Source organism: Saccopteryx bilineata, chromosome 8 (genome assembly GCF_036850765.1).
Source record: "Saccopteryx bilineata isolate mSacBil1 chromosome 8, mSacBil1_pri_phased_curated, whole genome shotgun sequence".
NCBI lineage: Eukaryota > Metazoa > Chordata > Mammalia > Chiroptera > Emballonuridae > Saccopteryx > Saccopteryx bilineata.
The window spans coordinates 44,120,602-44,144,111 of NC_089497.1; the positions used below are offsets into that span (position 1 = coordinate 44,120,602).

Below are 23,510 nucleotides of genomic sequence, written 5' to 3' on the forward strand. Positions count from 1 at the left end.
TTCTTCACTTTATATTTTCACTCTTCTCTCTTCATGGTAGTACTCATTCACTTGATAAAATTTAAAAGAATGCCATTTGGGAAAAGAGCACTCTTAGAGAAGAAAGTTGAATAGGAATCCAAATTTCCAATAAACTTGAAAGTCTGCTAATGACACTAAATCCTCTGGTTAATGACTTTGTGGGTCTTTTTAAAAATATATTTTTCAACATAATTACTGAGGCATAAGAATATCCCCAAAATATATGCATACCAAATTGTTTTTCTTTTTATTGTATTGGGGTGACACTCGTTAACAAAATTACACAAGTTTCAGGTGCACAATTCTACAACAATCATCAGTACACTGTATTGTGTGTTCACCACCCCAAGTTAAGTCTCCATCATTTATTCCCCTCCATCTTCCCCCACCTCCCCATCCCCCACCCTGCTTCCACCATTGTCCATGTCCGTGAGTTTTTTCTTTTTCTCTTTTGTGCTCAGTCCTTCTTCCCCTCCCCTCACCTCCAGCCGCCAGTCCACCCCATACACAGCTATCAGCTTGCTCTCTGGGTCTGTCTCAATTTTGCCTGAGAGAAACATCAATCTGGTCCTGTATGTGCCCTGACCTGGGATCAAACCAGACACCTTTGTGCTTTGGGATAATGCTCTAACCAACCGAGCTATCCAGCCAGGGTGAGGCCTTTATTTAAAAATAAGAACATCAGGAATATTCAGGAATCAGTTTTTAGACTGTATGAAGGACAACTGCATTGATTCTATTAATACCATCATTAGAATTTAAATGCAAATCAATATTTTAAGACCAATAATAAGGGCTAAGCCATAAAATTGTGTTTCATGGCATGTTATATTAGGTAAAACTGAAAATTTCATTCAAATAATCTCTCCCATTAAAGAGCTTCAAATCTCAAATAAAAAAAAATTTGTTCATGTCAAGACTGACCTCCCTGAAGCATTATTCATTTTTTTTTTTTTTTTTTTTAGAGAGACAGAGAGAGAGTCAGAGAGAGGGATAGACAGACAGGAATGGAGAGAGATGAGAAGCATCAATCATCAGTTTTTCGTTGTGACATCTTAGTTGTTCATTGATTGCTTTCTCATATGTGCCTTGACCGCGGGCCTTCAGCAGACTGAGTAACCCCTTGCTCAAGCCAGCGACCTTGGGTCCAAGCTGGTGAGCTTTTTGCTCAAACCAGATGAGCCCACGCTCAAGCTGGTGACCTTGGGGTCTCAAACCTGGGTCTTCCGCATCCCAGTCCGACGCTCTATCCACTGTGCCACCGCCTGGTCAGACGCATTATGCATTTTTAATGCCCAAGTTTACAAGACAAAAAATACAGGACTGATTCAGGGTGGCAAACCAGTTTGTTCCCCACAAAGAAAATGAACTTAATTCCCACAAAGTTTAATTAGCATTTAGTGGCTTGTACTTAGAAAATAGAACAGCCTGATACTGAAGTTTAACTGTAAAGCAGAGTTAGAAATTACATGTACCAGTTAAGAGCACTAACTTTGCTGTCCAAGTTAGACTAAACAGTCCTGGTTGTGCAACTTGCTAGATCTGCAAATGAGTAATTCATTTAACCATCCCACTTCTGGCTTTATGCATAAACTGGGATAAGAAATACCTTGTAGCAAAGGTATAGGGTTAGAAGAGCCATTAGACAATGTTCTTTATCAGCTCAATAATTATGATTACTTATATTATTACTTATAACCCTTCTGACTACCCATAAAACTTGAATTCCACCTCCAGCTAAAAATTATTTCTCAATAAAAATTTTTTTCAATTTATTTTACATGCTTTAAGCAATCATTATTAGACCATGTCAATAATACACTTTGAGGCCCTCAAAGCTAGACATTACCATTTAACATAATAGGAACCTAGTAAAAATATATTGAATTAAAAAATATGTATATGATATAGTAGAAAGAGTATATAGGATCTGAATCCTGGTTTTGGCACTTAACAGCTTTGTGTACATAGCAATGTACTGTATGAGCTTCAGAATTCTTGTTTTGTTTTTGGTCTATAACATAGGCAGAAAAAAGGGTATAAAATAAGAGCTGTTGTAAAGATTAAATTAAGCAATCTATTGAAAGCTGCTTAGTAACTTCTGTTTTCCTTTATTTGGGGGTTATAGAGCAAGAGTGGTAATGCTGTTTTCAAATCTAAATTTCTCTTACATAGAAGTTTCAACTTTATCCTTCGATATAAAGAGAAGTTGTGATTAAATATAATATAACTCTGTTGCTGAGCAATTGAGCAACTGCCCCAGATGGGCAGAGCATCACCCCCTAGTGGGCTTACCGGGTGGATCCCAGTCCAGCCCCATATAGGAGTTTATCTCTGCCTCCCCTCTTCACACTAAAAAAATTAAATAAATGTGAATGCTAAAGATGAACTTAGGTGCAATAGTAAATGTATTCTAACAATATATATACCCTAAAAACAAGATCACTGATTTTCAAACCTTATAATATTATTAGAATTTATAACGTAGTTTTTGTAAAATACAGATGACCATATACCAATCTAAGCATTCTGATTCAGGATATCTGGGAGTAGAACCTAGAAATTTATATTTTAAAAGCCCCCAGATGATTATGACATACATAGCCAAAGAAAGTAGCATTCTCTAATAGTTTTGGACCAGCTAGAACCCAGAATGCCTGAGTTTACCTGACCTATTAGAAATAGAGCTTTGAAATTTGAATTGTAACAATCTAGGTAATTTAAGTATACTAAAGTTTAAGAACTACTAAACTAGAATCCAATACTACAAATCAAAAAGGTGTACACAATTTATTTTACTTTAAATTTAATACCTTCTATTTTAATAAATATCACTGTCAAAATGAATTTATGAGGGGTAAAATTTTATTTAAAGAATATACCAATTTTAGGCTCATACCGATTATCATTATTATTACAGGTTTTTAAACCAAAACATAGGAAATTGGGCAAACAAATCAGTCATCTCCAGAGATCCTATGACCACCGAGAAGCATCCAACTAAGAAATGCCATTAGTTTCAGTGTTCTTTTTAATTTGTGTATTTTGTTTTGACTTAGGTTACTATCTATTTCTTCTTTAATTAGAGCTGTGATAATAGGGCTTTAGTATTTTAAAGAAATTCCATATACATTAACCCATTTAATCCTCACAATCTTGTGAGGTATGTAAAATGGATAACATTTATTACCACTATACGCAAATCAGAAATCGAGTTTAAAAAGCTTAAGCAAAGCCCAAAGTCATCCAGTTTGGTGGTGTTTATGGTAATATATGAAAACTCCAGATGTAAATTCTATACATACACACACAAAAAAAATCCTAAAATTTAAAACTTAGCACTCATTTTTAAGTGTTATTAAAAAAATCAAAATAGTATGGAAGAGTCTCTAAATTGCAAGTAATCTGTAGTCCTATACCAAAGCATGGGTTCATCTTGCTGTTTAAATTTGTTGCCATTTATTTATTTAATGGTGAAAGGAAAAAGAAGTGGCAATTGATTAAAATCAAACAAAAAATTGGAATGCCATCAGTTAAAATACTATTTACCCTGTCCATTTATAGTCCGGCCCTCTATAAAAAAGTCCCTACACATCAACTACCTACTATAAAACATAGGATATCAAATGGCACTTTCAAAGGCTAGCAATTTAATTTTCAGCTATCATGGTACTTTAAAAATTGTTTAACAAAATATACAAATAGAATAATACTAACATATCCCTACCAAAAAAAAAAAAAAAAAAGAATCTCAATCAAAAATTACTTTAGGATTTACTTGTCCAGCCTGCTCTTTTATGCAGAGAAACAAAACAGATCTAGAAAGGTTAAATATCTTACCCAAGATAACACTGTATATTTCTTATAAAGATAGAACTAGATATACTGTATCTTTACCCCAAAGTTAACTATAATATGCACTAGAGAATTGGAAATACATAGCTTTCATAATCAAAAAGAGAAAATGGTCATTTTAATGTGAGATAAAGTAAATTTATAAAGGAGTGTTTAGAAAGGAGGCATCATCAGAAGGTGATTTTCCACAGAGAGAAGGCTCTAAAATTATTTAAAACTCAAAAATAAAATTAAAGCAAATGAGACATTATAAACCAGCCAGACATAAACATTCATTCAGACCTCAAATATTTGAATGCTTCTGAGCTGAAGTCCACAGAAAGGTCTGGAAGCAGAAGGGTGAATAAGACACAGATACTATCCTCCATAAGCTTACAAACAAGGGACACACAATGTGAAAAGTGATAGTACCATGGTATGCATATAAAAGTTACTCTGAGAATATGCAGGAAGAAATGCCCCCCTGTGTAAAATGATTAAGCTGAGGCTTTATAAGTGATAAGAATTAAGTGAATAACTTCAACAATCCCTGCCTTCATCATCCCTAATTCTATATTGAACACATCCCTGTTTGTGTTTGGAATTTTTAAAGTATTTTGACACACACTGACATAAGAAAAGAAGTGCACATATATAATAACTTCTCCTTTAGTAAAAATTGCCAAATACACTAAAACTTAGATTTTTGTGCAGCTACTACAAAATCAGAACTTAAAACAATTTGTCAAATTTTTGCAAATGTCCTGTTCCTTTTTCACTGGCTCATATATCAGTTAATCTCCCAGCAACAGGGACACAAGGTGGCACTGTGGTGCTGACATTCATTTCAAGGCCTTTCTAAATGGGAAATTAGAAAGAGGTAAAGGTCTTATTTTGACAACTAAAACCAGAGTTGTAATACTGGCTTTCTCCTAGGTCAACCAGCATTAGCCAAAGAAGGAGCAAATCACTTTGCATTTCATGCATATCACATCATACCTGTACAGAAGAGGACAATTCTCTAATGGTTTCTGCAAAATCTTATGTGTGTTCATAGAAATGTCAAAAAACATATACTGTAGCTTTGTGAGTAGAAAGTCAGAAGTGAGCTAGCTGTTTACCATGTGCAAGGCTGCTGACATGGACCACCTCCCCACCTAGTGGTCAGTAGGGAGGAATAGAACCATAGTAACCACACCAGACTTCACTAGTTAAAAGCAACCCTTTTATCAAAACACCTGAAAGCAAATATGTCCCTTTGCCTGACAAATGAGAATTTGGGGGTTACTGTATTCAATGAATCGTTAAACAGACCCACAGTAAATATACTGTGACACCTACTTATGCTGAGGACAACCATCACCAAAAAATTCAAGTATACATTGCTTTCTAGATCATCTAAATGAACTTATTTCTATTATTAACAACCTACCCATTTCTCCATACATTTGTGATTTACAAGTCAAAAATACAAGCAGAATTAACTACCTATATATACCTATTTATAATGAAATCACATGATCTTTAAAATAAAACAAAATCTAACGAGAAAATTTTTCCTTCATTCTACAGGCAAGGAAACAGGAATAGAAAGATTGTGACTTATTCAAAATCATATACTGTAGTCAGGACTAAAAAACAGACCTCCAGATTTAATGACTTTAAATCCTTTTTAGTATTAATTAATGCCTTCTGCTCTCCAAGGCAGTGCTTCAGTGGTTTTTGTTTTGTTTTTTGTTTTTATTTACCACACCATAAGGTTTTCTCTCAACATACTAGGAAAATAATTATTTTCTAAAACTTTTATGCACATTTTCCATGCTAAATTGACATGATTGAAAATATTATATATAAGTTCTAGCACATATTCATATTTGTCGCCATAGTATAAACCTGTTAATAAGAACATACTTCTTCTTTTTAACTAATAAATTACTCACTTTCATCACATTTAGAAAGCAAAGCAACAAGTGGGCAATGTGCTGGTCAAAGCCACTATACAAAAATGGTTTCAGAAAGCTATTTTGGGCCCTAGCCGGTTGGCTCAGTGGTAGAGTGTTGGCCTGGTGTGCAGGAGTCCCAGGTTCGATTCCCGGCCAGGGCACACAGGAGAAACGCCCATCAGCTTCTCCATCCCTCCCCCTCTCCTTCCTCTCTGTCTCTCTCTTTCCCTCCCGCAGCCAAGGCTCCATTGGAGCAAAGTTGGCCCAGGCACTGAGAATAGCTCTATGGCCTCTGCATCAGGCCCTAGAATGCCTCTGGTTGCAACAGAGCGATGCCCCAGATGGGCAGAGCATCGCCCCCTGGTGGGCATGCCAGCTGGATCCCAGTCGGGCGCATGCGGAAGTCTGTCTGCCTCCCGTTTCCAACTTTAGAAAAATTAAAAAAAAAAAAAAAAGCTATTTTGTAAAAAGAAACCTGAATCCATTCAGATTGATAGAAAGTTTAGAGTCGTTTTTTATAGTTTTATATAAAAAGTATTTTATTTTAAGAGAGGAAACACAAATACTTATTCAGTCGATCACTTATTTATCCGATTTAATTAAACTCCTAATGCTGTTTTGCCACTTGCCTTGAGAAGGTGTCTTATCCAAACAAATATTATCTGTCTACAACTATGAAAGTCTACTCACAACTCCAAATCCAAGGCTTATGAGGCAAAAGATATAAAGGGACACCTGGCACTGAATGTATCAGAAACATGAGAGCCTGACCAGGCAGTGGTGCAGTGGATAGAGAGTTGGACTGGGACGCAGAGGACCCAGGCTCGAAACCCGACGACACCGGCTTCAGCACAGGATCACTGGCTTGAGCATGGGATCACAGACATGTCCTCAGGGTCTCTGGCTTGAGTGCAAGGTCGCTGGCTTGAGCAAGGGATCACTGGATGGGCTGAAGGCCCCCCCACCTCAAGGCACATATGAGAAAGCAGTCAATGAACAACTAAGATGTTGCAACAAAGAATTGGTGCTTCTCATATCTCTCCCACCCTGTCTGTCTGTCCCTATTTCTGTGTCTGTCAAAAAAAAAAAAAGGAAATGTGAGATATTATGACTTTCTCTTTTATATATTTTATTTCAGTGGTACCACTGGCATCGTATAATGGAGAAGAAATTTAAGCAGATCCACTTTGGGCCAGTATAGGGAAAAGACAGTGCTGTGTGAGGTCAGATAGCTTTCATTGAGGGTTGAAGAGAAGTCTTTTTCTTTCATTATACTTAAAAACTTAGAAGCTTCTAGCACTCACCCACTCCACCCTCAGCTTTACTTGTATTCTCATCTCAATTTGCTTCCTTCTCCCCTCTAGAGATGAGGTGAGGGGATAAAAGATCATTGTTGATTTGAGGAACTAGAGAAAAGTAAGAACTATTCCAGTTCTTTTTGCCCAACCCAAAGCCTGGGTGATAGGTACAAATATCCAAGAAGATGGAAACATTAGTAAATATGTGGAGAACATTTACTGGCCCAAAAGGAATTTTAGTGTGTTGAGTTAAGGAAAGGGGGAGGGCAGAGGAGGGGAGGGCAGAGGACGGGAGGGGAGGGGAGGAAAAGAAAGAAACCTAACAGTATAAAGCCACCCTTGATTAAATTTGACTAGTTCATATTTAAACAACAGAGAGGACCATATTCTCACTGTTTAAATGTCTTGGTGTCTAAATAAGGGATTTTGTTTGTTTACAATAATAGACATACAGTTTTCATATATATACATACATCTACAGAAAAATTACATAGCCTAAAACATTGATAGTTTTCTGCTCATAATAGTTTTTTCCTAAGTTTTAATTTGGTACCTGAGCAAACTGTCAACATTACCTTAATTTTCTCCCAGTTGCGTATTTCATTTACTGGAAAGGCTCTCACAGTATAAAAGGAATTTGCCAACAACAAATCACAATTTGATTACAACAGTAATTCAGAGAACATCTCTGAATGAAAGGTAAAAATAGCAACTATCCAGGCTCCTTTAGTTAAAAAAAAAAAGAGAGAGATAAATAAAATTAAAACATGGTTTTAAAAAAAGTTTAGATTAAGATTTTCCAGAGAACAAAATAATGCTGTTATATGAGTTATAATTATTGACATTTTAGTTTCAATTTACTAGGCATCTCTTCAATTTTCATAAACCCCAAACTCCATTAAGTAGTCTTATACTTATTAAATGCAAATCTTTACATTAGTTATTTAATATGGAAAATTTTCAAATAAATTCTTAACATTTGAAATGGTTAAATTCCTACCTTGAAACACAGAAGTATTCAATGCCAAAATGACTTCTAAAATCAAGAAGGTAAACACATTATGCTAAAATTACCATCCTCTCCAACAAGGTTACAAAGGTACGACTGAATATTAAGAAATTAATAATATCTTCAATTCCTGTCAGGTAATCAGTTAAGTCAACCCTTGTCTCCTTATCTCAGTATTCTCACTTGGAAGTCAGTAGTTGGCTTTCCCTAAATGAAAAGTTATATAATGTTTACATTGGTTAACTGGACTACAAAACACCCCAGGCTGAAGTTTCAGTTGAATATCAAAAAATTCCAGAAAGCAAGCTCCATGTCCTCAAGCTGATTACTTTCAAGTGAACTGCAGAATCACCAAAAGGCTTGAACTGGGAGTAGATGAGACGTTATGAAGCCAAAGTCGAGCATAATTTTTCCACAGTTTAGTGAGAAATAGTATGCTATTTATTATTATAGCTAATCCATTTTCTTATAAGCCCTTGAAAGTTGTTTTGAGCAACTGCTATAGTGGTTACAGATACGTGACTGTAATAATAGATGACATTATTTCTTCCCACAGCCTCAGAGTTTGCCTATGTTGAAATTATAACTAAAAGAACTTAAGCAATATATATTTTTAATACACTCAACATAATGGCATCAATTTTTTTTGATGATTAAATATATAGTATTTATGTTACAGAAAAATATATGAATTCAGGCATTCCCTAGAATTCTAGGATATAGATATGGCCTTTGGGTTTTTGATGAAGAATTAAAAGGATTTTACTAGTTATTTGACATTGGCTATAATCCCTGATTCTACAAAATATTAGAAAATACTTAAGCAATGCAAATGCATGAAACGTAGGTTTTCAAGAAAATTACAAGTTTCAAGTTTTACCAAATATCCAGAAACCCTATACGTGATTTAAAAGTTTGGAGCAAAGACTAAAATAACCAATGAAAACTCTAGAAGGACTGTAAATAATACCTAGTACTTGTATAAGACAAACACTGGTTTATACAAGATGAGTAAACTCATTTAAAAGGGTTTTTTTCTAATTTAATAATAACTCTTGCATGTACACACTTGGTCAGCTACTAGAGTTTTTTCCTTGATATAGGGTGTACTGTTCCTATGTAAGTAATATTTGATTTCTATAATTTGCTTGCAATAGGTACACAGCCATACAAATAAAAATAGTTAGACTTTGTTTTCTGTGCTATGTGACTTTTCATGCTAATTAACTCCTCACTGATTAAGAAACTTAGGATAGGCACACTATTTTATTCCTTTCACAGAAGTTTAGTAAAGTAAAATTTTAAAATATATTTCTAAAGTGGCCTCCAAGACTATTCAGCTCTAATAGTCATTATCAACTTTAGACATAAAGAGGCCACCCTTGACAGTGAAGAAGAATGGAACTAGTGGCATTCAAAGAATGTCAACATCAGTCCTTCCTTTGCCAGAAAGGATCACTAGTTAGCAGAATCAGCCAGATGCTGCTTCCATATACCTTGCCAGACCCTGGAGCAACACATTTGTTCAGGGTCTGAACCTGGCTTCCTATGTGGCGGCATGACCAGCTGCTACTGAGGCTGGGCAAGTCCTTAAACACGTCCACTGATAATTTCTATATTTATAGAAGGCCAGAACATGTGTAGATAATCACACAATTGGATATTTATGAAGTGCCAGATTTTATGAATACAGGAATTTGTTAATTTGCACAAGGACTAATCATTAAAATTCAAAAATAGATAAACAGGGATGCCATTTACTTGTTCACATTTCAGGGGAAAGTATGCAGCTGCTATCCTGATGAATGGCTTCTGGAGAAAAATGTTTAAAAAAAAAACTTGGTAAGTTTTGAAATCTTAATGAGTAAGTCCAGGAAATTACTATATCATCTTTATATTAAAAATAATCATAGTGATTCTCCCCTTAGTTAAAAAAAAAAAAATTTAAACCAGCATGTGCTTAGCATTTGAATTATACTTGTCCTGCATTCCACTGTTTTGGTCCTTCTCTAGGAGCCAATGCTGATTTTCATCAGATAGGAGTTAAAAGGCACACAGACGTCATTCAATACCAAATTGTTTTAGCTACAGGGCATGGCAAAGCATGAAATTACTGCTTTAGAGCACTTCCTCATGTGGGTGTGTTAGATAACTGTCTGCTCCAACATTAAAATGAAACACACTGTGACCTGACCAAGACTTTAGGGTTCACACAGGCATATCTCCTGTGCTGATAGGAAGAGCCCACCATAACCAGCAAGGTGGTTAATTAATTTTTCTGGCACTCGACAGCCCTCCTATGACTCAAGTCTTTTAACTTTCCAAACCTCTATACAACAGAACACACTGGTTTTAAGTTTACTAGTACACATTTTATTTTACAATGTCCTGCTGTATTTAGATTGTGGCAGTCCTTCCCAGAAAATGCCAAGATTATTTTTCATACTAAAAATATTTTAGATCTGCTGAAAGCTAAGAATTACAATTCAGAAGAAAACATATACACATTCTAAAAATAAAGCCAACCATAAAAATGATTAAGTTTTTACTTTCTTTTATTCTTTCTAGAAGGTTAAAAGAAATTTTCATCTTCCCTCAAAAGCCTCTCCATTTTTGTTTACTTCTGGTTAAAATAAATATGTGTAACAGGAAATTTTTTAAATGTCATAGCTAGAAAATATTCTAATTCTGTCATCCATTCATGTATGAGAATATGTACAGAAGTGCACATATAAGCACAAATATCTACATATATACATATGTACACAAAAAGAGAATTGTTGATCAAGAGATACATGAAAGTTTTCTTTTAAAATAAAGTGTAACATGTACTCATGTTAATATAGAAAATGACAGGTGTATGACACATTAGTTTTAAAACAATATTTTGGGTCAAGAATCTGAAATGGAGAAAAATGTATTTGAAACACCATATATTGTGTAACCACTATTAACATACACTTTAAACTGACTCTCCCCAAAAGTTCCCCTTTAGGAAAAAAAACCTCTAACAAGACCTGACTGAATATACGTAGTATTGGTCAAAGCTGGCCTTTCCAGCTTAGAAGGCAGTTTAGGCAACGTAAGCAAATTAAAAGTCTCTGAATCATTTTTTTAAAAAGAAAGAGACTAAAAAGAGACTTTTAACAGCAAAGGTTCACCACCCACCTGGAATAATGGATTTTTAATAAACATTTGACCAGGTTTAAATCTTGGGAATGTGTTTGGGAATCTGCTCTGATGTCCCAGGTGGGTTAAGAATATTGCTTTATGGACCTCTTTGTGTTGTCAGAGAGGCCTAATGGAATTAAAAAAAAAAAAAAAAGCCTGCCACTTCTATTAAATAAATAATTTATTACAAAAAAAGGTGATTGTTATTATCAAAGATCTCTATAGATCAGCATCCATTTTCTATCATGGCTCATGTATACACTGAAAACATTGCTGTACCTTACTACCTGACTTAATTTTTAGCAAATGAATAACAATTTACTTCTGAACAAATCTGAATAAAACTCAATTAAGAAGTCCATTTCAAATGGACCTATTTAACTAAGCTTTTGAATTTCGAAGAACTCTGTTCTGGAAAAACTCTTCAACAATGTCAGCTAGTTGTGAAACACAACTTTTCCCACCATAAAAAAAAGAAAATATATACGGGGACAAAAGCACCTCAAAACTACGTTTGAAATAACAAATACAATATTTATAATCCCCAAAATATTAAAAGAATACTTACAGTGTTGCACAAGATGGCCTGATACACTTTATAGCTTCTACTTTGTAAAAAGATGGCCAGCCCCCCCCACTCCACCCTCCCCAAGCATAAATAAACAGTAACATACTAAAAGGAAACTGTCCTAGGATAAAAACTGCTTGTTAAGAAAGTTTGCATTCTTACTAACCACAGTGATAGCCTTATAAAAAAGTCCATCTGCAAAATAAAAGTTACAAAACAGAATACCTTATCCCTTTCCAAATATACCCCCCAGATATAATATAGAAGAGTGTGTGATGATAAAAATAATTACTAGATTCTTACCCAACCTCAGTGACTACCTCTCATCTTATAGCCAATACCATCAAATAAATATGCTGGCAAAAAGTATTCAACCTGCTTCAAGGATTTTAACTGTAAATATGGACTTTAAACTTCAATGCAAAACAAAGAACAAGAGTCTCATTTTAGTAATACCCACACTGGCACTGCAGCTAAAACTCATTGGCACATAACTAACAAAACCCAGTTAGCAATAAATAAGGACAACATGATATATAGACAGACAGATGGAATTGCATAAACAGACAAGAAAAGCAAAGAGACTGACAAACATACGGAGGGGTCTGTTTTAAGAGTGAAAGATACTGATTTATTTGGTACTTTAGTGAGAAAAACAGGTTTGTTTGTAATTATTTTTAAAGTAATTAAACTGAATCACAAGGGCACACCCTTAAATAAGTAAGAAGAAAATTAGCAAAGGATAGGCCTTCTTAGATGTTCCAAATTTCAAGCTGGCAACAGCTCTGTCAAACTTAAATCTGGAAATTAAAATCCAAGGGAGAAAGAATAAAAGCATTGGGGGCTACAGGAGATGCTAGGTAGAAGGGGGATTTGAGGAAGCAGGATTTTTTATGAAAGTTGTCTGCCCTACCTTCTTCCCCAGCGCTGAGTTTCTCTTCTCATAATCGGTGTCTCCCTGGAAGTACAGTGTGAGTGGTAATGACTGCCTGCCTCCCTAATGAGTCCATTTTCCTGCTCTTGATGTTGTGTATATATACACACTGCAACCTACCTTACAAACCACAGAGACGGGAAGAGAGAGAGAGAGCAAGAGAGGGAGGGAGTGGGGGGAGAGAGGGAGAGAGAGACAGAGACAGAGCAAGCGAGTGAGAGAGAGAGAGAGAGAGAGAGAAAGAGGAGAGAAAGAAAAACAGAAAGAAAGAGAAAGGCACAGACAAAGCCCTCCTACCAGACAACAGACAGCCTTCCTTCCCCTATCCAGCAAAATGCAACTCGTCTAATGCAGCAACAGGTTCAGTATTGCCAGACTAGCAGAGTGAAAAAAGGTATATTCTCTGTATCATTACTGCTTGCAAATAAACAGTTTAAGAGCAGCTGGCTCCACCTTCTTTATTTATGCTCCATTATGAGAAATGTATTGTTTCAGTTCTGGCACACAGTACATGTAATTATCATAAATACATTTTTGCATATTAGCAGGAAATAGTGAAATGCATAGCTTATTAGTGCAATCTTTTAAATTTATTTTTTTAATGTGAGGAGAGTGTCAACAAATCTGCTATGACAAAAGCCTAGTAATGATTTTAAAGTCAGATCAGTCTTAAAGGAGGCTCTGAAAGAAACAGATTCCATACAATAGGAAAACTGATCTGAGACAAAACTGATAACTGCAAAGAAGAAATTATTGTTTAGTAAATAAATCAAGACCATAAGCAAAATTGCAGGGGAAAAAAAAAAGTAAGTTTAAGTACATAATGGAATAGTACTTTAGACAAAGGCAGATTGGATTCTTATTTGAAGCACCTAACTGTACAAACATCACAATGCAATGTACTCTGTGTGAACAGGTGCAATGCATCTAGTACATAGTGTTACAACAACAGAAATAAATCCCGTAAGGAGCTTCCATCACAAGCAGGACAAGATTTCAAAGCATATGGGTCTGAAACCATAATAGAAATCCCTTGTTCTTTTATCAGAAAGAAAAAATAAAAATAATCAAAATGCTTAAAAACAAACATCCTTAACAGGGGAAAAAAAATGTTTTTCTTTGCCTGATAACTCAAACCAATTTTTTTACTTGCTATAATCAAAACAATGATGGTACTATACTACTCACCACATCACGTGTTCCCTCTCCCCTTTCCCCACTCCCAGGTGCGTTTTCTCCCATAAGTGGTCTATTTGCAGCTGTGGAATTACAAACATCAGAAAACAGTACTAATTTCAAGCCCTTACCCTTATCTCCCAATTTTTTAAAACTAGACTGTTTGTTTACCTAGATAGCACCTTCTTTAAAACATTTCTAAACAGTTTAGCTGTGAGTCATTTAGATGGGACTTAGAAACATTCAATAGAAGTTAAATATTTGTTTAAAAACTTGCATAAAAATTTAAAAATGAGTGGACCTGTCTACTCAAAATCAGCATTTGAGCATCAATAACTAATTGTATATTAAGTATATTAACTGTAAATTAACCCATTTTATGAATTAGTGTTTTACTATGCTTTACAAATTAGAATGTGGTCCTTTGGGTAAACAAAACTTTACTATGTAAGCATCAATTCCTTCATTTGTTTTCATTTAATAACTTAATTACTTAAATATATAACTTATAAATCAAATATATCTTCACCTGACTCACAAAAAAATTTTTAGAATGTTAGTGAATTCTTGGATCATGTTCAGAATAGAGATCAATACTGGTTAACTGTTTTAATGGTAGATAATATATAGCACAAAAATTAGAAGGTAATGTGCAGTCACATATTACACAAACTGCCCTGGGAAAATATAAAGTCCAGAGCCACCACGCTCACTGTAAACCACCAATTATAATTCTCTGGTTCTGCAGGTGTGTTTTACCCCTCTTCAGGGTGGGTGGTTTATCAAGTGGGAACAGACACACATAAAAGGGAAAGTAACTGACCCCTACTTTTGGTCACATATCTTGAGAAAAACTCTAAAATACACTTAGTATGCCTAAGGTACCAGTATGCATCTTGCCCCTTACTACTCAACCTGGCAGGTCTGGATTTTTACTACTGTTTTTCAGAAGCTTTATTAAAACGTATAAACAAAAATGCCACTTAAAAGAGTGCACAAGCTTGACCACGCAATGGTGCAGTGGGTAGAGCGTTGAAGTAGGTCGCAGTGGACCCAGGTTGGAAACCCGGAGGTCTCCAGCTTGAACGCAGGCTTATCTGGTTTGAGCAACACTCACCAGCTTGAGCCCAAGGTTGCTGGCTTGAGCAAGGGGTCACTAGTTCTGCTGTAGCCTCCCCCCCCCCCATCAAGGCACATATGAGAAAGCAATCAATGAACAACTAAGGTGCTGCAACAAAGAATTGATGCTTCTCATCTCTTTCACTTCCTGTTTGTTCCTATCTGTCCCTCTCTCTGTCTCTCTGTCTCTGTTACACACACACACACACAAAGTGCACAAGCCTCACAGGTTGACAGAATGATTCAAATTAGATACAGTATTAGTATGCCATGACTTTAAAAAATAAGATTCTAGATATTTTGGGTTTGTTTTTACCCAAGGAGAGTAAGACAGTATTTGATTTTTACCAGCAGGAGTCAAAAGGAATGTAAAGGACTATAAAGCTATTCACATTTTCTAAAGAACTAACTAGTTGAAAAATGCACAACATATCAACACTTTCTTCATATCTGCACACTTTACTAGATTCCAAGCACTACAAGTAGTACATTCTTAGTACTTTCTGGAGTTCAAGACACACTCTTCCTGCTGGGACTGGAGATCCATGTATTCAATTAACCATAACACCACATGAAATAGTCATCTTAGTTGACTATCAGATTCTGGAGGTCACAAAGTTATTATAACATGTCATGAGGCAATTTTATCCTGTAGAAAGATCAATCAATCCCTAAAGTGGAATTTAAAATAAAAAATAAAATAGAAAACTTGTTTTGTTCTCAGTATTATCTTGAGGAGTAGTCTGCATGCCCTGGGGAGGACTGTAACCACCCTCACTTTCCATCTCTTTACATATAAAAAACAATAAAGTTAAATTTTAAAGAAAAGAATTGGATAACTTAATTATTATGATGATAACTAGAGTTTAGGTGTTTACTATTTGCCAGACACTTTTCTAAGTACTTTGTACTTATTAATTCAATAAATCCTAATAAAACCCTTTTAGGTGGATTATTTTACAGGTGAGAAAACAGAAAGGAAAGTGATTTGCCTAAGATCACGTAGCATAGCAGCAAAGGGATCTGAACCCACCTGTCTGGTTTAGACTCACACGCTTAATCCCGGTCATTCTGCCTCCCAATATCTAATAATAACTAAGGCCCCATCTATCCATAAGATTCTGTAGGACTCAGTCAAATTGAGTAAATCCTGATGATTCCTCACTCTATGTTGATTACTAATACGGCATAGTACAAATTTGCCCTTATAAATTTATACCCAAAACTCAATACATTTGGTTTTAGTCTAACAATATTTTTTAAAAGTTTAGGCCCTGGCCAGTTGGCTCAGCGGTAGAGCGTTGGCCTGGCGTGCGGGGGACCCGGGTTCAATTCCTGGCCAGGGCACACAGGAGAAGCGCCCATTTGCTTCTCCACCCCCCCCCTTCCTCTCTGTCTCTCTCTTCCCCTCCCGCAGCCAAGGCTCCATTGGAGCAAAAATGGCCCGGGCGCTGGGGATGGCTCCTTTGCCTCTGCCCCAGGTGCTAGAATGGCTCTGGTCACGGCAGAGCGACGCCCCAGAGGGGCAGAGCATCGCCCTCTGGTGGGCAGAGCATCGCCCCTGGTGGGCGTGCTGGGTGGATCCCAGTCGGGCGCATGCGGGAGTCTGTCTGACTGTCTCTCCCCATTTCCAGCTTCAGAGAAAAAAAAAAAAGTTTACAGTATACTTTCAATCACCTTTCTTTGATACTAAATATCTATAAATATGTGCTTCCATTTGCTTGAAATGGAAAATAACATAATAAATAAAGCTATCAATATATAAAGCCTACTTGCATTACATATAGTCCCCACAGATTACTCTTTCAAATGCCGTGTTATGGGGAGAAGAACTCTATATAAAGTACCTTAGTTCAAGTTTAATAGCTAATACTAATGCAAATAAAAAAATTAAATAAAACACAATAAAAATGTCCTGTTTCCCATAGCCTAAAAAAAGCACAGAAAAAGCAAGGGTTCAGTTATAAATGATTTGTAAAAGATGCTGAATAATACAATCATGTGATTTTACACAGTTGTTTTTAACTTTAAGAGATGTATTTTGATTTTGATAAATTCATTCTGCAAGAAATAATCTAATCATAGTGCATTAAGTAAACATCTATTGTGTGCCTACTGTGCACCATACATGAAACTTTGGAGTAAAACATGAAGATAAAATGTGCATAGTTTCTGTTTTTGCAAAGTTAACAGGCTGGGGATAGGCATGTAAATATTAGTGCAAGCAAATAATCTTGCAACTTCATAATGTGGTATCCCATGTAATCCAGCACCATAAACTTCATGCCCCTCCTTCAAAAAGCAAAAAATAAAATTCAACAAAATAAAAAAATACTTAAATTTAAAATGTGGCATATGAAAGAGGTATGTGTGGGTATGCATGTATACATGCATCCATATCTAGAGCATGGGAAAGGTATTGAGATTTGGTTGGAGATAATTTCCTAACAGTGTAGTTTATAAACCCTTTGAGTACATTTTATCTATTGTCCCCAGGTGCCTAGTAAAGTGTCTCCTACAAGCACACAGTACATGTTCTTCTTAAATGATTGAAGAAATCAATGGTAGCTATTGCCCTGGAGTATAACATTTCATTATTCGAGTAATAATGTAGTACATTTTATTTTATTTTTGTGACAGAGACATAAAGACAGAGAGAGGGACAGAAAGGGACAGACAGACAGGAAGGGAAAGATGAGAAGCATCATCAATTCTTTGTTGTGGCATCTTCGTTGTTCATTGATTGCTTGCTCACTGATTGCTTTCTCATATGTGCCTTGACCAGGGAGCTGCAGCAGAGCAAGTGACCCTTCACTCAAACCAGCAACCTTGGGCTCAAGCCAGCGACTTTGGGCTTCAAGCCAGCAACCTTTTGGACTCAAGCCAGTGACCATGGGGTCATGTCTATGATCCCACACACAAGCCAGCGACCCCACACTCAAGCTGGTGAGCCCGTCCTCAAGCCAGATGAGCCAGCACTCAAGCCAGTGACCTCGGAGTTTCAAACCTGGGTCTTCTGCATCCAAGTCCAACGCTCTATCCACTGCACCACCGCCTAGTCAGGCATAATGTTCTACAGTTTAGTCAGAGAGTGTTGTCTTGGAAAATGAATACTTCCAAAAATATTTAAATGTTAAGATTTTTATTTTAATTTTTGAAATGGAAAGATAATCAACTAATTTTCAGAAGTATTTACCACTATCCCAAGTATATTTTTGCCTAGGCTCTTCTCGGGTATTTAATGATTTTATATTACCTAAGGCTGAACAGGAACAAATATTGGGATAGTTTAAAAGAATCTTTACAAGAATTAGATATTTTATTGTCCAGATAAAAAAGGAAAAGTAAAAATAACAGTATGGTGCAATGATGGACAGAACAAAAGTTTTTAATTCTAGTAAATGGGTAGAAAAGCAATGTTTGGGATTAGTGGAACAAAATGGGAAAGACCTACGCAGAGTTCTAGCTTTGTCATTGAAGCTGCCACCATAAAGTCAATTTTATGTCACTTAGAGCAGTGGTTCCCCAACCTCTTTTGGGCCACGGACCGGTTTAATATCAGAAAATATTTTCACGAACTGGCCTTTAGGGTGGGACGGATAAATGTATCACGTGACCGAGACAAGCGTCAAGAGTGAGTCTTAGACGGATGTAACAGATAGAATCCGGTCATTTTTTAAAAATAAAACATCGTTCAGACTTAAATATAAATAAAATGGAAATAATGTAAGTTATTTATTCTTTCTCTGCAGACCAGTACCAAATGGCCCATGGACCGGTACTGGTCCACGGCCTGGGGGTTGGGGACCACTGACCTAGATAATCCTTAATCTTGGTCATATGCTTTAAAATTGTATCCCATCAGTCCCCAAAAGACTAGGAGTGTAGATAGATCATAGTTTACTAATAGTAGGCCATATAGTTTACTAATACAGTAGTGGGAAGAGATGCATGTTTAATTTCAATTCTAGTCAATACAAATACTTAAATTTAAAAACAAACCACAAAGCATTACCTGTATACTACATCACTGGGAGTACATTTACTATGCCTTTTGCAATACTCTAGTCACTTTTCCTCTCTCCACTGTGTCATTGAGGAAGAAGCTCTACTTATTAAGCTTTATCAAACTAATACCTGGCAAAATCCCTGAAGTATAGTTGAAGCTCCATAAAGTTTTCTTGAGTGAATGAATGACAGAACAAATGAACAAAGCAACAATACAGGGTATTTATAAATCTCGGTTAATTAAAAACTTAGTAAGTTTGAATTCTAAGGATGATATAAACAACTTGTAAAAAACATTTTTAAAAAATATCTTAAGTGACATATAATACATATTCTTAAAAACAAGTGGTTATAGTAGGAAAAAAATTTGCTGTGTATTTGAGAAGTGCCATAATAAAATATTAAATAAAAACGGTATTGCCCTACAGCTAGTAGAATTTTCATTCACATTATCTCTAAGAAGAAAATTTCAGCTTGCCTTTACATTTCATTTACCCACTATTTCACATCTACAATGCAAGTACTCAAGTGTTTAAGTCTGAAATTGGCCTTAGCGTTCTTCATAGGAATGGAACCATCTACTTTGAGAACACCTTGGTAAGCTAGCAGGGGGCAGGCAGTGAGGCTTGACTAATACTTCTTATGGGGTTCAAGTGAGCTACATAAGAAACAATTTGAAAGCAGGTGAGCATAGAGCTGAAAAGAAATGGGAAGAGAATCATAGAAAAGAAAGGTGGGCAGTGAGAAATTCCCAATGTCGGGATGACCAAAAGACTTTTTAAAAAGAGTGATGCCTAATATTTAATTCAAAGAAGTTTGCATTTTGCAATGCAAATATTCAACTCTGCAACCTTGTAGAAAGCTTGATATATTCTACAGCCTTGCTTAGTAATGTAATGAAGAATAAAAGGCTGGAAAAATAAAGATACTGCCATACTTTCACATCTTTGCAAACATAGAAAGAGGCTCCTTAATGAGAGAAAATACTCCAGGAGTGTCAAGGAATAACCAGTGACATTGTGAATAGAAATCAGTAAATGGTCAATAGTGAATAGTAAAAAGACAGAAGTGTATTTAACATACAATCAGATATGGTTATGGGTCAATCACCTTTTCCCACAAATATATAGAATACAGCTATGTGAAGAAGAGGCATAGAGATTAATGGCTGAATTACAAGATTACTATGGTTATTACTGTTGTTCCTACCCCTATAAACTGATCTTAAATGATATAGCATCAGAAATTTAGGGTAGTATCATAAATTTAGGGTGGAAAAGTAATTTCATTACATAATCAATAAATTTTGAACTAAAGGATTTAAAAACAAAAGTATCATCTGTAATAATGCTCTAAAATAATGTGTTAAACTCTTTCTGCTCTCTGCTCAATCCTCTCTCCTAACAATCTAGGACATTAGGCTTTCAACACATATAATAATTTATTCATATGTACAGGTAATAATATGGTAGAAAATAGAAGAAAAAACTAAAGAATATATAATATAGGAAAATCAAAAGTCACATGGAAGATACAAAAGAGACATCTTAATTGTAGATGTTTGTCTAGCAGATTGATGAGATCACCACTGTCCTATCTGGTAACTCTACATTGAAAAACTCAGTCTTCATGTTCTTCCAAGCCACAAAAGCTGTTACTATTAGTAAGACAAGTTATCACTACTACATATGTCAGGAACTGCGCTTAGTGTTACTATCTCATTTAATCATCCCAACAGCATTATAAGAAAGGTAATGTTTTCACTTATAAATAAGGAAACTAAGGTCCATAGTCACATAGCTAAAAAATGGTACAACTCAGGCCTAAACTCAAAGAAGGATTGAGGGAGAGGCTTGACAAAATTACTCTAAAAATTTTTTAGAATAGCTAACTGCTAACATTAGGAAGAAATTTTTAAAAAGGACTAATGATGGGGAACAGTTTTGAAAGCATTCCCCAGATAATTTCAATAATTATTTTATATATTTTTAAATGTATATTGCATCTCAAAGTAAAATTTTAAGAAAGAATAATAAAGAAAAGCAGCATATAAATAACAACTTTCAAAAGCGACAAAAGAAACATACCATGAACCAGTCTGATTAAAGGGTTGGAAACATTAATAACAATCTGTCCAGTAATTTTGAAGCCAGTTATTAATAATAGAGTCAGCATGATAGCAGCCTGCTAACTCCTCTGAGGCAACAGGCCATTCGAATAATTTAAAATAGGTAGAAACAGTATCTTTTAATTTTGTTTAAGAAAGCTTATTTAACCCCAATAAGTTATAGGCTCACAACCATAACCTTTTAAATATACATGGTCATATCAAGTTTTTAGAAAGAATCTACATAAAATTTCAATCTTCATTTACTAATAACAAATTACTAATAAATACAGATAATGCCACAAGAAAAAAACAAAAAAATAATTTTAATGACAAATACAGATAAACCTTATTAATCAGAGTATATACATTACAATGCATAATGTATTAGATATGTTTTACAGAATTATTGTGAAATAAAAATTTTGTGTGTGTATGTGTGTGACAGAGATAGAGAGAGAGACAGAGAGAGGGACAGATAGGCAGGAAGGGAGATGAGAAGCATAATTCTTCCTTGCGGTTCCTTAGTCGCCTTAGTTGTTCACTGATTGCTTTCTCATATATTCCTTGACCAGGGGACTGCAGCAGAGTGAATGATCCCTTGCTCAAGCCAGCAACCTTGGGCTTCAAGCCAGCAACCTTTGGGCTCAAGCTGGTAAGCCCATGGCCCATGCTCAAGGTGGCCACCTTGGGGTTTCGAATCTGGGTCCTCTGTATCCCAGTCCAACGCTTTAGCAACTGCACCACCGCCTGGTCAGGCAAATAAATTTTTTAAAATAAATTACACTAAATAAAATTTTACTTTAAATACCTATATTGGGTATTTAAAAATTATTAAATTATCAAATAAAGAAATTCAACTTTAGGTTGACTATCCAGAAATTTAAGCTTAGCACTAAATTAGATGTTCTACTATACTTCAAACCGATGACATTTTACAACAGAAAACATAATAATTGGTCCTTCTGCAACACTAATACTACTCCCAACATCATTTAAACCTATGTAGACTGTAAACATAAAACAAGAATCCCGCCAGCTGAGTTTTATTAATAATCAATAAGATAATACTGCCCATAATTAAACCTGTATTAATTATGAAAAGGGGTATGAAAAAATAAAGCATCATTGTGGAGTTCATTTTAGAAATGTAATGGTCTTGAACTCCAATACACACGTTTACATTATCATATCTGAAATCTGCAATGGAAATAAACTGCAAACGACTCAAAGCTAACAATAAAATTCATGTGGTTTTTGCCTAAAATAATTAAACTTATTCACCTAAACTTCCTCCACCAATGAATGAATATAGCTCAATTAGCCACTCAATAATTAATTTGTGCTTTAGCAGTTTAATCAGATATCTAAAGTGTTTACAATAAAACAACAGATATTTTATATTGTAAAATAAAATATTAGATGTTATAAAGCAAATTCTGAAGTTTTCCAGGTGCTACATTTTCACTATTGCTATTATTTTAAAAGTTAAATTAATAAATATATAGAAATAAATAATAAATCAGAGCAGTTTTTAGGTAGTGGTGGGTAATGGGCGAAACATTAATAGTTGATAAAGCACTGGCATAGACCAATAAATATTGCTGTAATTAAAACAGAGTGACTCTAAATAAATGACATATTACCAATGTATGTTTCCCGAATAATAACCAGAATCTGATTTCTAAAACAAATTAATAAACTTTGAAAACAGAGTTTTACTAGTGAGCTACTACTTCTGTACTCTACAATAATGGATTCTTCTACTTCCAAAAATTATACACCCCATCAGTACAAATATTTTGAACTCCATGTAGATCATGTCTGTTGATTGTCAACTCCATTTCCACCCCTTGGGGCTCTCTTCTGTGGCGAAACGTGAAAACTACATTTCCCAGAATGCTTTGCCAAAATGGGAAGCACTGGCAGAAAATCAAAAAAAGAATTGTTTTTATATTTGGCTTTTGACACTACCAATCTCAGCAATGGTGCTTCAGCAGCCTCTGCAGCACAGAACTCTTGGGATCTGGCCCTCAGGACTGCTGAGTGCAGCAATAGTACTGCAGGTGTAGCCATCACAGGTGACTGGAAGCTTTAGCAGCCTTGATAAATATAACAGCTTCAATGGCACTGTGTACTCCTGGGTTCTCGGTGTCAGTAGACATGCAGGCACCTGGCTTCCTGAAAAGCAGTGGTAGTGGTGATTCCAACAGCTACATCAGCAGAGCTCCAGCTGCCTCAGCAGCAGTGTTTGTTGTCAGCTCTGGGGGACAAAACTTGCCCTTGCTTTCTACAGATACTAAGTAACAACAACACCTTTTC

At 35.5% G+C, this 23,510-nt stretch overlaps 1 protein-coding gene across 7 annotated transcripts in view; it reads right to left on the reverse strand.

Annotated features, from left to right (window-relative positions):
- ZBTB20 (zinc finger and BTB domain containing 20) overlaps positions 1-23,510 on the reverse strand; it is an 894,540-nt gene that overhangs the window by 839,066 nt on the left and 31,964 nt on the right. Inside the window, exon 1 of one of the 7 annotated variants that reach the window (XM_066240862.1) lies at positions 12,758-12,941. The exons of the other annotated variants lie outside the window; for them this stretch is intronic. The gene's annotated coding sequence lies outside the window, so the exon portion shown is untranslated. Of the gene's footprint in view, positions 1-12,757; positions 12,942-23,510 lie in introns of those variants that run through there. 7 annotated transcript variants of the gene reach the window in all.